This window comes from Coregonus clupeaformis, chromosome 13 (genome assembly GCF_020615455.1).
Source record: "Coregonus clupeaformis isolate EN_2021a chromosome 13, ASM2061545v1, whole genome shotgun sequence".
Lineage (NCBI taxonomy): Eukaryota > Metazoa > Chordata > Actinopteri > Salmoniformes > Salmonidae > Coregonus > Coregonus clupeaformis.
In genome coordinates, this window is record NC_059204.1 from 47,349,364 (window position 1) to 47,367,145 (window position 17,782).

At 41.7% G+C, this 17,782-nt stretch overlaps 1 protein-coding gene across 4 annotated transcripts in view; it reads left to right on the forward strand.

Annotated features, from left to right (window-relative positions):
* The window catches only part of LOC121579654 (calcium/calmodulin-dependent protein kinase type II subunit alpha), an 81,005-nt gene that overhangs the window by 10,524 nt on the left and 52,699 nt on the right, over positions 1–17,782 (forward strand). The gene's annotated exons all lie outside the window — the stretch shown is intronic.

Sequence of the window (17,782 nt, forward strand, 5' to 3'; positions counted from 1 at the left end):
TAGTTGACAGGCTACAGAAAATGGCTACAATAATGCAAAGGAGATCGGAATGATCTGGGAAAGCGAGAGAGCGGGGCCTCCCTCACTTACGTTTCACTGAAACACTCAAATATAACTCTCCCAACTTCCACTTTAGAAATTATAATTGTTGTAAACTACAGCGGTTCAATGTTTTCTAGGAATAGACTAACTTAGTTTATTCAGGAAGTTAACTCGGTACAGTATTCTTCCGTGAAAACTGTCCAGGGCACCGAATCCTATGACGCCATAGCCAACTAGCATGCCAGGCTCCAATAACACGGTTTAGCACCAATACTCGGTTACAACAAACCACCAGTGTGTTAACACGCCAAGCAGATCATTCGTGTCCGTGTCTAACATTGTGTAAAGTTTTGGGTTAGTTTTGACAGTTTGAGTGAGTCCGTCGTCAATGTATTCAGCCAGTTAGTTAGCTAGAATAGTTAGCATACTAGCTAGCCATTGCTCTCTGCCAACGAAAAAACCCATCCTCCCAAGGCACGAACACACAGAGAGAGCCAAGCTAACGTTAACTAGTCACCCATGTCCCGAATTCCCTTGAACGACTCTGGTTATCAGTATGTAAAAACGAAACACAAATTTAGGTTATAACTTACCCTTAGTAGCTACTGTTAGCCAGTTAAGTGCAAAGCTAGCCACTGAATCGATTCAGCCAGTTCGCGTCTGTTCGCTAGGTCGTTCCAGCTATTGTCTAGTTAGCTATCCAGGTAGCAACAAGCTAGCTACATTTCGAGTACAGTAGCTACTAACTACCTAACGTTAACGCTTCAGATAATGAGGTTAGAAAAACAGCTGAATGGTAGGCAGCTAGCTGGCATAATTACAGGTACTCTTAAGCGTGAAATAACATTGGAAACAACTATCCACAGTTGCTAATAGTTACCAGTAGCTACCCGCTACCTAGTCCAGGTAGTGGGTTAGCTAGCCTCATGCTTCACCGGGCTCAGCCGAATACAATACTTACCTACAATAATTACCTACAATAACCTACGATAATCTACGATAACTACCTAGATAAACTACCTACAATACCTAACTACAATCTAAATACATGGTTTAAGCTTTACTCGACACCATATAAGCCAAGCTTACCTCCCGCCAGAGAGAGACACAACCGCACCCGACGACCTTCAGCAAGTTATATGATTAGAAAGGTTCAAAATGTATTTAAAACATCACAGCACAATTGAAAGATATATGGCACATGGAAACCAAACGAGGGTGGTCTATGGAGATATTGAGATGGGCTGAGAGTGGCTGAAGTGTGGGATTAAAGAGCTTATGTTTGGTAATGTATTGTTGTTATGTGATTGCTTTATATAAAAGCACCATGTATGTAAAATGTGTATGTAAAATGTATGTACACTACCGGTCAAAAGTTTTAGAACACCTACTCATTCAACGTTTTTTCTTTATTTTTACTATTTTCTACATTGTAGAATAATAGTGAAGACATCAAAACTATGAAATAACACATATGGAATCATGTAGTAATCAACAAAATGTTAAACAAATCAAAATATATGATATATTTGAGATTCTTCAAATAGTCACCCTTTGCCTTGATGACAGCTTTGCATACTCTTGGCATTCTCTCAACCAGCTTCATGAGGTAGTCACCTGGAATGCATTTCAAATAACAGGTGTGCCTTCTTAAAAGTAAATGTTTGCCTTCTTAATGCGTTTGAGCCAATCAGTTGTGTTTTGACAAGGTAGGGGTGGTATACAGAAGATAGCCCTATTTGGTAAAAGACCAAGTCCATGTTATGGCAAGAACAGCTCAAATAAGCAAAGAGAAACGACAGTCCATCATTACTTTAAGACATGAAGGTCAGTCAATACGGAACATTTCAAGAACTTTGAAAGTTTCTTCGAGTGCAGTCGCCAAAACCATCAAGGGCTATGATGAAACTGGCTCTCATGAGGACTGCCACAGGAATGGAAGACCCAGAGTTACCTCTGTTGCAGAGGATACCAGCCTCAGAAATTGCAGCCCAAATAAATGCTTCACAGAGTTCAAGTAACAGACACATCTCAACATCAACTGTTCAGAGGAGACTGTGTGAATCAGGCCTTCATGGTCGAATTGCTGCAAAGAAACCACGACTAAAGGACACCAATAATAAGAAGAGACTTGCTTGGGCCAAGAAACACGAGCAATAGACATTAGACTAGTGGAAATGTGTCCTTTGGTCTGGAGTCCAGATTGGAGATTTTTGGTTCCAACCGCCGTGTCTTTGTGAGACACAGTGTGGGTGAACGGATGATCTCCGCATGTGTATTTCCCACCGTAAAGCATGGAGGAGGAGATGTTATGGTGTGGGGGTGCTTTGCTGGTGACACTGTCTGTGATTAATTTAGAATTCAAGGCAGACTTAACCAGCATGGCTACCACAGCATTCTGCAGCGATACGCCATCCCATCTGGTTTGCGCTTATTGGGGCTATCATTTGTTTTTCAACAGGACAACGACCCAACACACCTCCAGGCTGTGTAAGGGCTGTTTGACCAAGAAGGAGAGTGATGGAGTACTGCATCAGATGACCTGGCCTCCACAATCCACCGACCTCAACCAAATTGAGATGGTTTGGGATGAGTCGGAACGCAGAGTGAAGGAAAAGCAGCCAACAAGTGCTCAGCATATGTGGGAAATCCTTTAAGACTGTTGGAAAAGCATTCTAGGTGAAGCTGGTTGAGAGAATGCCAAGAGTGTGCAAAGCTGTCATCAAGGGAAAGGGTGGCTACTTTGAAGAATCTCAAATATAAAATATATATTTTGATTTGTTTAACACTTTTTGGGTTATAACATGATTCCATATGTGTTATTTCATAGTTTTGATGTCTTCACTATTATTCTACAATGTAGAAAATAGCAAAAATAAAGAAAAACCCTTGAAAGAGTAGGTGTGTCCAAACTTTTGACTGGTAGTGTATATGTAGCAGAAAAGCTGTAAAAAAAACAAACAAGATATGTGTCCTCCGGAGAGGGGTGGTGGTGGATGGGTTAATAAAAACAAAAAAATTAAAATAAATCAACACTCATCATGTCTCCTTGGGAAACACTGTAAGGCTGTCAAGCAGTTGACGTCTGTCAGACTGCATCCACTTGCATTAATTTTGCGTGGTGCTGAGCTGAATTGGCTTTCTGGGGTTGAGCCGGAGCAGCAGCAGCAGTTGAGTGATACCACTCAACTGAAACATGTTGACATGAAATAATACACAAGTAGTACATAGCAAGGGCAGGGAGTATGCAGGAATTAGTTAATGCAAATTACATATTTACATAATCTTACTGCCACCTATAGTCTTTTGACCTGGTGAGCCAGTATTTGGGTTTGTACTTAGAGTAGCTACAGCATAGCAGTAGCATTACTGAGGGAAATCCATGGAGTGGTGGTAGACCTATGTTGTCAAGCTCTATATAGTGGGCCTTGGCTGTTAGGCTGATCAATCAATTCAAAAGCAGTATTGGGTGAAATACATTTTTGATTTGGCTGAATCTCCTTTTACAAGCAAGTTACAGAGTGTGTAGGTGGTGGAGTGCAGGGAGCATGACTCCACATCGAACCCATGTAGCTGCACTGTATCACTGAGCTGCTGGCGGGCAGACTGGCAGAGAAAGTGCACTGAACCAGAGGAGTGCAGCAGAGAAAGAGACAAAAGACAAGCAGAGCTATTCATGAAAGATTTCCTCTCCTCTCCTCCCTCTCTGTCGGCCTATTAAGAGAGAGGGAGAGGGAGAGAGAGAGAGAGAGAGAGAGAGAGAGAGAGAGAGAGAGAGAGAGAGAGAGAGAGAGAGAGAGAGAGAGAGAGAGAGAGAGAGAGAGAGAGAGAGAGTGGGTCTTGTATTAACCGGATGGAGGATATTCTAGCCTGAGGTAACTTCTTACTTCTGAGAATGAAATGAACAATAAATAGGCAATGGGGATCTCCTCCATCTCTTCACTTAGATCTGTACTGTACCTACAGTTTTATGTGATATATTTTAATCTGCGTCACAATATTTCATTATGTATGAGCTTTTTTTAAACTTGAAAACAAACATACAATGTTTTTGATGTAAGATTTCTGAATTACAATTCTACACTTTTTACATTGCTAACAGCCACATGAAATGTAAACATCATGGCCGTGTGTTGTAAACTGTTCATCTTAATTTGGGCATTTAATGGCTTTTTGGCCATTCAGATTAACAGAGGAATGTGCTTGTTTTTTATAATTGTATTTCTGTATTTTTTGGTGTTTCCTATGCTCTGCCTTGATTTAAGTATTTGTGTCTAACTTTTAATATGTAATTGCTGCTGATCTTGCAATGCAGGGATCCCTTGCAAAAGAGACCTTGGTCTCAATAGTACTCCCTGCTAAAATAAAAATAACAATACAAATTAAAGAAATTCCCTAATCATCGTTACGATTCCTGAACAGATCACAGCAGCAAGCCCTGAACTCTTGTGACCCCGGCCAAAATCCATGACTGTTAAGTTAGCTAAGTCAACTACTGCTGTAGTCAACAACTGAACAAAAAGTAAATTCAGAGTTGACAAAGACAAGGTCATCATCAGTGAGAGAGAAGTGACTGTGTACCACAGCCACGCACACCCACTCACTGCCTGTGTGTCGACACACAGAACACTGTTGCCTGCGGAGGCATGAAAGCGTCAGCGCCTCCTTTGTTCAGCAGCAACTCACATCTGAAGTCATTAGGCTGTGGCAGACTGTCAGGGAATGGAAGCACAGCCATGACGACAAGTGTAATCTGACAATCTCCCCTATACATTCCTACAGTTCAGCAGGGTAACAGGGTAACAGCTTGGGCCCAGGTTCACTCCTCTCAAACAAGGGGCAAACACTGATCCAGTTTTAATTAGCTAGCTACAATGTCAGCAGAATCCAACTGGTTTGAGCATGTTGTTGGGTCCTCATCCCCTGGTTAAAGATTGATTCTAAGAAGAACAGCTTCCTTGGCCCCCTCACTTCAGCTGTGAAGCCTACTGCCTTACAGTGGCGGTCAGTGCCGTTTAAGATTAGCGAGGCCGATTTTCTTTTCATGAGCATGGCCTTATTTCTATTACAGCATATTGGATGACTGTCATTCATATTCCATTCACCCAGTTCAATGTAACCGCGATAGGTTTAGGCTGCTACATGATACTGAAATTTTCCCTATACCCATCATGAGGTTGCTACAACCTAGCCTATGAATGACAGTTTACAATGTAGGTGCACACAGGTCGAGAGACAAATTTGAGGTGACAGACAGTGACACATGAACAGACAGTGACATTCAATACAGCCTTGCACACTCTTGCCTGCATCTAGCTAATATTGGGTGTAATCATTAGTCCAAGAGTTGTAAATAAGTTTCTATTGGACAAATTCAGGTATGTTTATCCCGTTTTGTTCTGTTTGCTTCCGTTTAAGAAAACATTTTTCAACAGAATCGGTGGAATGAATACACCCCTGATCACGCGAAAACACAGTTAATATAATATGCCATTTAGCAGACGCTTTTATCCAAAGCAACTTACAGTCATGTGTGCATACATTTTTACGTATGGGTGGTCCCGGGGATCGAACCCACTACCCTGGTGTTACAAGCGTCATGCTCTACCAATTGAGCTACAGAGGACCACCAGTTCACTTTCATAGCAGCCACGTTGTATTTCTTCTCGCATCTATGCGCTCTCCTCCTCTCACCTTTTTGCTTCGCTTGTGGACTTCAATGCTGTATGTGACCAGGCGAAAGAAACGTTCCAAGGCAAACCGCTACACAAATCCTACATCGTTGTCACCATATTAGCTAAAGTAACATCATAGTCAGCATAGCTAATATATCTAACGCGTTAGTAAACCGGCTACAATCATGCAGTAACGTCAGTAAGCAGTTATACCGGTGGGCCCCGGTGGCAATAAATGAGTAAAAACAAAAGCTTACCTTGACATGGAAGAGTTGGAAAGTCATAGCCAGCTAGCTACCATAGCATCCCTCTGTTTGAGCAGGGTGTTTGAGTAGGCTAAACTAGCTAGCTGCATTTGCTAGTTAAGTAACATTAAGTGAAACTGAAAGTGAAAAAAATGACAAAATCTCTCTCTCTCTCTATTTCGCTCTTGCTTCTCCTTCATTTTGGAATAAATTAATTTGTTCAAAACTGTTCAACTATTGTCTTTCTCTCTCTTTGGGTCAACTACTCACCACATGTTATGCACTGCAGTGCTAGATAGCTGTAGCTTATGCTTTCAGTACTAGATTAATTATCTCATCCTTTGATTGGGTAGACAACATGTCAGTTCATGCTGAAAGAGTTCTGATAGGTTGGAGGACGTCCTCCGGAAGTTGTCATAATTACTGTGTAAGTCTATGGAACGGGGTGAGAACCATGAGCCTCCTAGGTTTTGTATGGAAGTCAATGTACCCAGAGGAGGATGGAAGCTAGCTGTCCTCCGGCTACACAATAGTGCTACCCTACAGAGTGCTGTTGAGGCTACTGTAGACCTTCTTTACAAAATAGTGTGTTTTAATCAATTATTTGGTGACGTGATTATATTTAGTATAGTTTTGTCTAAAAAGGATCACTTTTTAAAACGTTCCCCTTCCTCCACTGAGGAGCCTTCACTGCTGCCTTATTCAACCTCACCCTGTCCCACCTCTGTACATAGTCTGGTCTCATAGACGTAAGATAATAAAATGTAAATCCGGGACACTCAAATTACCATGATATGTTACGTTTGGTATGTTACATAAGAGAGAAGGTTACTTAAAACAAAAACTGAAGTGGGGTGGCTGGGTATGCGTATAATGCAAATAGCAACCCTAAGGTTGCATGTTTGAATCTCATCACGGACAACTTTAGCATTTTAGCTAATTAGCAACTTTGAAACTACTTACTACTTTTTAGCTACTTTGCAAGTACTTAGCATGTTAGGTAAGCCTTCCCCAAAGCCCTTAACCTAACTCCTAACCCTAACCTTAACCCTAAACTTAATACTAAACCTTGACCCCAAAGCCACCTAGCTAACGTTAGCGTGAGCCACCTAGCCACCTAGATAACAATGGAATTCGTAACATATCATACAAAATGGATGATGGACATCCACAAACTAATACATACATACGAAACGTAGCATATAATACTAATTGGAGTGCTCTGGATTTATGTTTACTATGTTACGTCTACCAGTCCAGGTTGCTGTACTGTATCATCCTCCTCTCCTCTCCTTTATCCCTGACACACAACTCCCATTTCACCCGGTCTCCCATCCCTCCTCTGCACAATAGATTCTTATTTTATCCATTCCTTTTCCACTAAAGCCCAGCACCATCAGTCCTATTAGGGGATTTTAAGGGTCACTGTCTGTTCAAGACGATGCATTTTATGTGGCCATGATTCAGACTTTGTTAAGTGTCATGATGAAGCATTGACTGTAAACTTGGCTTTCCAGGTCTTTTGCTTCACATTTGTTGAAGTGTTTCTGAACAGCATTAGTCACCAAGGTGGGAGAGTTACACAATTGTATACCTTCCCCGTGGTGGGAGTTTGTGAAATGTGCACATTCTTTGTAATACCAAGTCACTTTGTGTCTTGCGTGGGAGACTTTACTGAGAAAGACTGTGATGAATCAAACGTTCTGATGCATTAATATTAATGAGGTAACAATTCCTGCCTTTGAGAGTCATCAAAGGTTTTTCTTCAATTGGTTGTGAGACAGCCCATATAACAACCACCTGAGCTGCTGAAGGAAAGGCTCCTGAGCCAACTGATGGCTCAATGGAAGACAACATCAATGCTAATACATGTGCTTAAAATGGGTGAAATGTACTTGTATTGCTAGGAGGAATGTATATTGTACATTTTAAATGGTCTTTGATATTTCCAGAGTTTACCTGAGATACTGGTCTTCCAGATAAGCACCACTTGCTTGATATTTACAATGCCATTTGGTGAGTTTAAATAGGTAGTGTTGTGTATTGTATTGAGTATCAATATTTCAAAACCATTCTATTGTATGAGAGCTACACTACATATCTCATCACTAGTACCAGAGCATTGTGACACTGACATTGACCACCAGAAGATTCTGACATTGGCTCGATGTTCTGACCATGTCCTCCTACTGGGCTCTCATGTGAAGGGCGAACGGTGACACATCATTTAAACAACAAGGAGAGGCCGTGTTGGACTGCTGTGTGCAGCCTGATTGAAGGGCCCTCAGAGGACCTGGCGTGGACCTGCTGATTCACCTGAGAGGGAGGAGGTGGAGGGAAGAGAGGAGGGAAGGAGGGAAAAGCGAGGAAGGAGGGAGGGAAGAGAGAGGAGGGAGCGAGGGGAGGGAGGGAGTGAAGAGGGAGTAGGAAGGGGAGGTATAGGCAGTAGGAAGGGTAGGGGAAGGAGGGGAAGGGGAGGGTGGCAGACTCAGCACATGCTGACTCTGTAGCTACTGACTCTCCCTACTGACTCTCCCTACTGACTCTCCCTACTGACTCTCCCTACTGACTCTCTAGCTACTGACTCTCCCTACTGACTCTCTACCTACTGACTCTCCCTACTGACTCTCCCTACTGACTCTCTAGCTACTGACTCTCCCTACTGACTCTCTACCTACTGACTCTCCCTACTGACTCTCTACCTACTGACTCTCCCTACTGACTCTCTACCTACTGACTCTCTACCTGCTGACTCTCTACCTACTGACTCTCCCTACTGACTCTCTACCTACTGACTCTCTACCTGCTGACTCTCTACCTACTGACTCTCCCTACTGACTCTCTCCCTACTGACTCTCTACCTACTGACTCTCCCTACTGACTCTCTACCTACTGACTCTCCCTACTGACTCTCCCTACTGACTCTCTACCTACTGACTCTCCCTACTGACTCTCTACCTACTGACTCTCCCTACTGACTCTCTACCTACTGACTCTCTACCTACTGACTCTCTACCTACTGACTCTCCCTGCTGACTCCCTACTGACTCTCTACCTGCTGACTCTCCCTACTGACTCTCTACCTACTGACTCTCCCTACTGACTCTCTACCTACTGACTCTCTACCTACTGACTCTCTACCTACTGACTCTCTACCTACTGACTCTCTACCTACTGACTCTCCCTACTGACTCTCTACCTACTGACTCTCCCTACTGACTCTCTAGCTACTGACTCTCCCTACTGACTCTCTACCTACTGACTCTCCCTACTGACTCTCCCTACTGACTCTCTAGCTACTGACTCTCCCTACTGACTCTCTACCTACTGACTCTCCCTACTGACTCTCTCCCTACTGACTCTCTACCTACTGACTCTCTACCTACTGACTCTCTACCTACTGACTCTCTACCTACTGACTCTCCCTACTGACTCTCTACCTACTGACTCTCCCTACTGACTCTCTACCTACTGACTATCCCTACTGACTCTCCCTACTGACTCTCTACCTACTGACTCTCCCTACTGACTCTCCCTACTGACTCTCCCTACTGACTCTCCCTACTGACTCTCTACCTACTGACTCTCCCTACTGACTCTCCCTACTGACTCTCTACCTGCTGACTCTCCCTACTGACTCTCTACCTACTGACTCTCCCTACTGACTCTCTACCTACTGACTCTCTACCTACTGACTCTCTACCTACTGACTCTCCCTGCTGACTCCCTACTGACTCTCTACCTGCTGACTCTCCCTACTGACTCTCTACCTACTGACTCTCCCTACTGACTCTCTACCTGCTGACTCTCCCTACTGACTCTCTACCTACTGACTCTCTACCTACTGACTCTCTACCTACTGACTCGCCCTACTGACTCTCTACCTACTGACTCTCCCTACTGACTCTCTACCTACTGACTCTCCCTACTGATTCTCCCTACTGACTCTCTACCTACTGACTCTCTACCTGCTGACTCTCTACCTACTGACTCTCCCTACTGACTCTCTACCTACTGACTCTCCCTACTGACTACCTACTGACTCTCCCTACTGACTCTCTACCTACTGACTCTCTACCTGCTGACTCTCTACCTACTGACTCTCCCTACTGACTCTCTACCTACTGACTCTCCCTACTGACTCTCTACCTACTGACTGTCTACCTGCCATGTTTGACTCTCTATTACTGCTTTCGCATAGGATTTCCGGTATTTTGCCTGTAAATCTTTTTGGCCCAATGTTTATATGACCCCTTACAAGCAAGCCCATTTTTATCACATTTTTTGCCTGCATACACTTTTTATACCTCCCGTGCGCATGCAGGCATGCCGGGAAAGCGTGGTAGTAGTGGTGTGCCGATGTGGGTGGGTGTCTATTTTAATAAATCCATTGAGAATATACACCATCAAAAATAAATGTCATTATTCATTCGTTTAGGCAGGTCCTAAGAAACATAAGACTAATAAAATGTATTTTCAAAAGAATAGAATAGCATATTTTGAGTATAATTAGGCCTATGTTACGGGTCTGTTTTGCCATGGCTGCCATCCAAATGAAATCAATAGTTCATTATTTGGTTCATTAAACAGACAAGACACACCTACCCAATCACAGTTAACAGACATATATTTTATAGTAAAATTATAATGGAATATAACAAAATAAAATACAAATAATATTCTTGATTTAGGCTACATTATTGCATGCTAAATGTTTCTGATGAGTGACAGATGAGCAAACAAATAGATTAGCTATACCACCTTTACTAATTTGCACAGACAGTAACCAATTAAACAAATAGAGATTCAGTGAAACAAAATCTCAAATTGAGTCACAGGCTTTTGGTCGGGAGCAGGCCTAGGCTACTAAGCGACTGGGAGCAAAATAATCCACTTGTTAAACTACATACTATGGCAAAATGTTCTAATAAATGAGACAACTAGACAAGATGATCATGAGCAGCATTTACCAGAAGGGACTGTATTAAATACCGAACCCCTCCTTTGAGATGACGAAGAGGCACCTACATCACGATTTCAATGGTAGAGTTGAACTGCTAGGGGCAAAAAGAGATAGATGTACTACTAAAATACCAAAAGATATCACTTTTGCAACGAACTGTCAAAATGACAACGAACTGTCAGAATTTACGTGTTTCACTATAACTAAGCCAAAAACAGTTGGTTTTCGAGAAAACATTTTTTTTTCATTCAAGTTACTCTTTAGGAGCGTAGTGGTGCCAATGCCGCCTCAACATTGCGGCTACGTTTCATACTAAGCTGTAGACAAAACTTTACTGAAATTATTGCTAGGTTGTTTGGCAGAATTATAAGTTTTGGCTTTGATACTGGCAATACCTTTCAGATATAAAGAAAAGGCGGAAGAAAAGTTGGTGGTATGGTAAAGTTGACGGAAAAACATCTTAGTATGAAAGGTACAACATTTGCCGTTTCTTAAAAGGACGTATTTGGGTATTTTATGGAGACTTTAGTCATATTTACCGATGGCCCCCATACTGCAGAACGAGCAATAGGAAGTCTATTGCTGGTGCGGTAAGTTTCTCAAAACCAAATGAAATCTTGAAAAACAAGCTTCTGGACACTTCTATAACGTGCCTTTTACATCAAAAATAGAGATTTGGTTAAAAAAAGTAACCCACTCCTTTAATATGACCTCCTCATGCATAAAATCACATCACAATAATATGATGCACATAATGAAGTTACTGTCTAATGAGTTGGTGTGCCTCTGTAATTGGCTATGGCAAACTTGGCAGACATTTCTTCTGGAGATAATATACATGCAAATGCTTTGCTCCAAAATGATTTGTGAGGATTTTACATTTACTATTTACTATTTACACAAAGCCTGCATCTCTACTTGCTATGTGGAGACTGACTTTTGGGTTGGGGACCCTCAGGTGTAATGGTGAACAGAATGGATTGCATGGAGCTGGGAAAGACATCTGGCTGAGTAGCAGAGGAGGCTCATTAGCGTTCTGATAATGTACCGCTAGGCCAGGAGGAACATTTAACCCAAATCAGCTGTGAATGAGCTGTTATTCTGGCTTTAGATTTTTAAAAAAAGGCATCACACCAAAATGTGTATTAGCTCTGGGAAAATCACTCAAGGCATCAAACTATCCAAAAGTGTATTTATTGTGTGTCTACATGGAGACAAACTGTGTAGGTTTAAATCCAGGGTCAAGTCCATGTTTGCCTAGATATTAGCCTTACAGGTTGAAGTGCATGCAGCACTTCAAAATAAGATCAGCAATTGGCATGGTGTCAGTGTCGATGTCTTAATCAATACTGTACATACACTACCAGTCAAAAGTTTGGACACAGCTACTCATTCAAGGGTTTATCTTTATTTTTACTATTTTTTACATTGTAGAATAATAGTGAATAGAGTGGCTTTCAAAAGTATTCACCCCCTTGGACCTTTTCCTATTTTGTTGCCTAACAACCTGGAATTAAAATAGATTTTTTGGGTGTTTGTATCATTTGATTTACACAACATGCCTACCACTTTGAAGATGCATTTTTTTTTTATTGTGAAACAAACAAGAAATAAGACAAGAAAAAACAGAAAACTTGAGCGTACATAACTATTCACCCCCACAAAGTAAATACTTTGTAGAGCCACCTTTTGCAGCAATTACAACTGCAAGTCTCTTGGGGTATGTCTATATAAGCTTGGCACATCTAGCCACTGGGATTTTTGCCCATTCATCAAGGCAAAACTGCTCCAGCTCCTTCAAGTTGGATGGGTTCCGCTGGTGTACAGCAATCTTTAAGTCATACCACAGATTCTCAATTGGATTGAGGTCTGGGCTTTGACTAGGCCATTCCAAGACATTTAAATGTTTCCCCTTAAACCACTCAAGTGCTGCTTTAGCAGTATGCTTAGGGTCATTGTCCTGCTGGAAGGTGAACCTCCGTCCCAGTCTCAAATCTCTGGAAGACTGAAACAGGTTTCCCTCAAGAATTTCCCTGTATTTAGCGCCATCCATCATTCCTTCAATTCTGACCAGTTTCCCAGTCCCTGCCAATGAAAAACATCCCCACAACGTGATGCTGCCACCACTATGCTTCACTGGTGTTCTCAGGGTGATAAGAGGTGTAGGGTTTGTGCCAGACATAGCGTTTTCCTTGATGGCCAAAAAGTTCAATTTTTGTTTCATCTGACCAGAGTACCTTCTTACATATGTTTGGGGAGTCTCCCACATGCCTTAGGGCGAACACCAAATGTGTTTGCTTATTTTTTTCTTTAAGCAATGGCTTTTATCTGGCCACTCTTCCGTAAAGCCCAGCTCTGTGGAGTGTATGGCTTAAAGTGGTCCTATGGACAGATACTCCAATCTCCGCTGTGGAGCTTTGCAGCTCCTTCAGGGTTATCTTTTGTCTCTTTGTTGCCTCTCTGATTAATTCCCTCCTTGCCTGGTCTGTGAGTTTTGGTGGGCGGCCCTCTCTTGGCAGGTTTGTTGTGGTGCCATATTCTTTCAATTTTTTTATAATGGATTTAATGGTGCTCCGTGGGATGTTCAAAGTTTCTGATATTTCTTTATAACCCAACCCTGATCTGTACTTCTCCAAAACTTTGTCCCTGACATGTTTGGAGAGCTCCTTGGTCTTCATGGTGCCGCTTGCTTGGTGGTGCCCCTTGCTTATTGGTGTTGCAGACTCTGGGACCTTTCAGAACAGGTGTATATATACTGAGATCATGTGACACTTAGATTGCACACAGGTGGACTTTATTTAACTAATTATGTGACTTCTGAAGGTAATTGGTTGCACCAGATCTTATTTAGGGGCTTCATAGCAAAGGGAGTGAATACATATGCACGCACCACTTGTCCGTTATTTGTGTTTTTGAATTTTTTGAAACAAGTAATTTTTTTCATTTCACTTAACCAATTTGGACTATTTTGTTTATGTCCATTACATGAAATCCAAATAAATAACCATTTAAATTACAGGTTTTAATGCAACAAAGTAGGACAAACGCCAAGGGGAATACTTTTGCAAGGCACTGTACATCAAAACTATGAATGAACACGTATGCAATCATGTAGTAACAATGTTTTTTATGTTTTTAAATCAAAATATATTTTATATTTTAGATTCTTCAAATAGCCATCCTTTGCCTTGATGACAGCTTTGCACAGTCTTGGCATTCTCTCAACCAGCTTCATGAGGTAGTCACCTGGAATGCATTTGTGTTGTGAAAAGGTAGGGGGGGTATACAGAAGATAGCCCTATTTGGTAAAAGACCAAGTCCATATTATGGCAAGAACAGCTCAAATAAGCAAAGAGAAATGACAATCCATCATTACTTCAAGACATGAAGGTCAGTCAAAACAGAACATTTTAAGAACTTTGAAAGTTTCTTCAAGTGCAGTCGCAAAAACCATCTAGCGCTATGATGAAACTGGCTCCCATGAGGACCGCCACCATTAATGGAAGACCCAGAGTTGCCTCTCCTGAAGAGGATAAGTTCATTAGAGTTACCAACCTCAGAAATTGTAGCCCAAATAAATGCTTCACTGAGTTCAAGTCACAGACACATCTCAACATCAACTGTTCAGAGGAGACTATGTGAATCAGGCCTTCATGGTCGAATTTCTGCAAAGAAACCACTACTAAAGGACACCAATAAGAAGAAGAGACTTGCTTGGGCCAAGAAACATGAGCAATGGACATTAGACCGGTGGAAATGTGTCCTTTGGTCTGGAGTCTCTCTGCATGTGTAGTTCCTACCGTAAAGCATGGATGAGGAGGTGTTATGGTGTGGGGGTGCTTTGCTGGTGACACTGTCTGTGATTTATTTAGAATTCAAGGCACACTTAACCAGCATGGCTACCACAGCATTCTGCAGCAATACACCATCCCATCTGGTTTGGGCTTAGTGGGACTATCATTTGTTTTTCAACAGGACAATGACCCAACACACCTCCAGGCTCTGTAAGGGCTATTTTACCAAGAAGGAGGGTGATGGAGTGCTGCATCAGATGACCTGGCCTCCACAATCCCCTGACCTCAACCCAATTGAGATGGTTTGGGATGAGTCAGACGGCAGATTGAAGGAAAAGCAGCCAACAAGTGCTCAGCATATGTGGGAACTCCTTCAAGACTGTCGGAAAAGCATTCCAGGTGAAGCTTGTTGAGAGAATGCTAAGAGTGTGCAACACTCTCATCAAGGCAAACTGTGGCTATTTGAAGAATCTCAAATATAAAATATATTTTTATTTGTTTAACACTTTGTTGGTTACTACATGATTCCATATGTGTTATTTCATAGTTTTGATGTCTTCACTATTATTCTACAATGTAGAAAATAGTAAAAAATAAAGAAAAACCCTTGAATGAGTAGGTGTGTCCAAACTTTTGACTGGTACTGTATGTTACGTTGTAAATCCATTCACTAAACAGTGAACACCAATAATACTGTACAAAGTTCCACTGGCATAGTGTATTGGACATATCATTTTCTATGGCTTATGTCATTTGCTGTTTGATTGTTGTTGGGTAAAAAATTATTGGGAAATTGTTTTGTAAGGTTCATTGTAGTCTCACACTTTCGTATATTGCCATTGATTTGTGCTCAGTGCTGTTGAAGCTTTTATTTGAATTCTTCCCTATTAGAGGATTTGTACAGGGTTAGATAACTGAATTTGCTGTGAGTTTTCCCTCTGTAGTTTTTTAAAACTCATATATCTTATAATTCTATTTTTGGTATATTGCGCAGGGTTGCTTAGCAACACCAAGTCCAGAGCATATCTTTGCTTATACATTACAGTGGATACAGTACAGGAGGTCTGTATAGAGGGATGATTGTCATACACTTATTAAAACCCTCGTACAACAGCAAATATTATAGAATTAAATAATTAGATTATATTTGTTTCATATCTTATATGGCTAATTGTGGAATTACTGAAACATTACTTATTGATAGTGATAAATGTAGCTGCTACACAGCACATGGGATTTTGTGAAGCTCCTGCTCACACAAGAAAATCCTGGATTATGGAGGAGGCTTGGTTTATCTCATCTCCGATTCGATCATGAACTTGATAAAGGGGCAATGCTTTTGCACAACTTTAGGACTGATACAGCCCTTCTCCATCCCTGATTGAGCTCTACAGATTGTGCAGACAGTGAAGGGCTGTATGAACAGAGGGGTAGAAATTAGGAGGGAAAAGGGGGTCTCCTCTTCCTCATCTGCCAATTTGGATTGCTCATTAATACTGCAGAAAGCCCCCCACTCTCGGACAGGAAGGTAGCATTTATTTGGCAAAGCGGCATTGTTATCTCGCTGGCTGCACTCCCCCTCACTTTCATTAGTGGGGAAAGTGGCTCGTGGCGATGTGACCTCTCTCTCTTCCCGAACGTCCTCCTTTGCACCATGCCCACCATCACCCCCTTCCTCCCACCCTGCCAACCACACCCTCATTATACACCACCCCACACCATTACCAGCACTGTTAACCATCAGCATCTACAGTGCCTTCAACCCCCTGAGTCAATAAATGTTAGAATCACATTTGGTAGTGATTACAGCTGTGAGTCTTTCTGGGTTTGTCTCTAAGAGCTTTGCACAGCTGGATTGTACATTGTTATTTTTTAAATTATTCAAGCTCTGTCTAGTTGGTTGTTGATCATTGCTGGACAGCTATTTTCAAGTCTTGCCATAGATTTCCAAGCCTATTTAAGTCAAACCAGGTTTGGCCTGTGCTTAGCTGTATTCCCTTTCTTTTTATCCTAAAAAACTCCTCAGTCCTTGTCGATGACAAGCATACCCATAACATGATGCAGCCACCACCATGCTTGAAAATATGAAGAGTATTGTGTTGTGTTGGATTTGCCGCAAACATAACGCTTTGTATTTAGGACATAAAGTTAATTTCTTTGCCAAATGGTTTGCAGTTTTACTTTAGTGCCTTACTGCAAACAGGATGCATGTTTTGGAATATGTTTTATTCTGTACAGGCTTTCTTCTTTTCACTCTGTCAATTAGGTTAGTATTGTGGAGTAACTACAATGTTGTTGATCCATCCTCAGTTTTCTCCTATCACAGCCGTTGTAACTGTTTTAAAGTCACCACTGGCATCATGGTGAAATCCCTGAGCGGGTGTATTGATGCACCATCCAAAGTTTAATTAATAACTTCACCATGCTCAAAGGGATATTCAATGTCTGCTTTTTAAAACGTTTACCCCATCTACCAATTGGTGCTCTTCATTTGCGAGGCATTGGAAAACCTCCCTGGTCTTTGTGGTTGAATCTGTGTTTGAAATTCACTGCTTGACTGAAGGACCATACAGATAATTTTATTGTCAAAGCTGTTGTCAAAGCAGCAGCTGCTCTTGCTGCAGTCCACACTAAACATGAAACATGACATAATACAGAACATTAATAGACAAGAACACCTCAAGGACAGAACTACATACATTTGCTTTGCTTAGAGGTGTTGCTTTATCTGTTTTTTGAAACCAGGTTTGCTGTTCACTTGAGCAATCTGAGATGGAAGGGAGTTCCATGCAATCATGGCTCTATATAATACTATTTGGAGACTGTGAAAATGTCTGGTGGGGTAAGTGTGTGTGTCAGAGCTGTGTGTAAGTTGACTATGCAAACAATTTGGAATTTTCAACATATGAATGTTTCTTATAAAAAGAAGAAGTGACGCAGTCAGTCTCTCCTCTACTTTTTGCCAAGAGAGACTGGCATGCATAGTATTCATATTAGCCCTCTGATTACAATGAAGAGCAAGACGTGCCACTCTGTTCTGGGCCAGCTGCAGCTTTTTTAGGT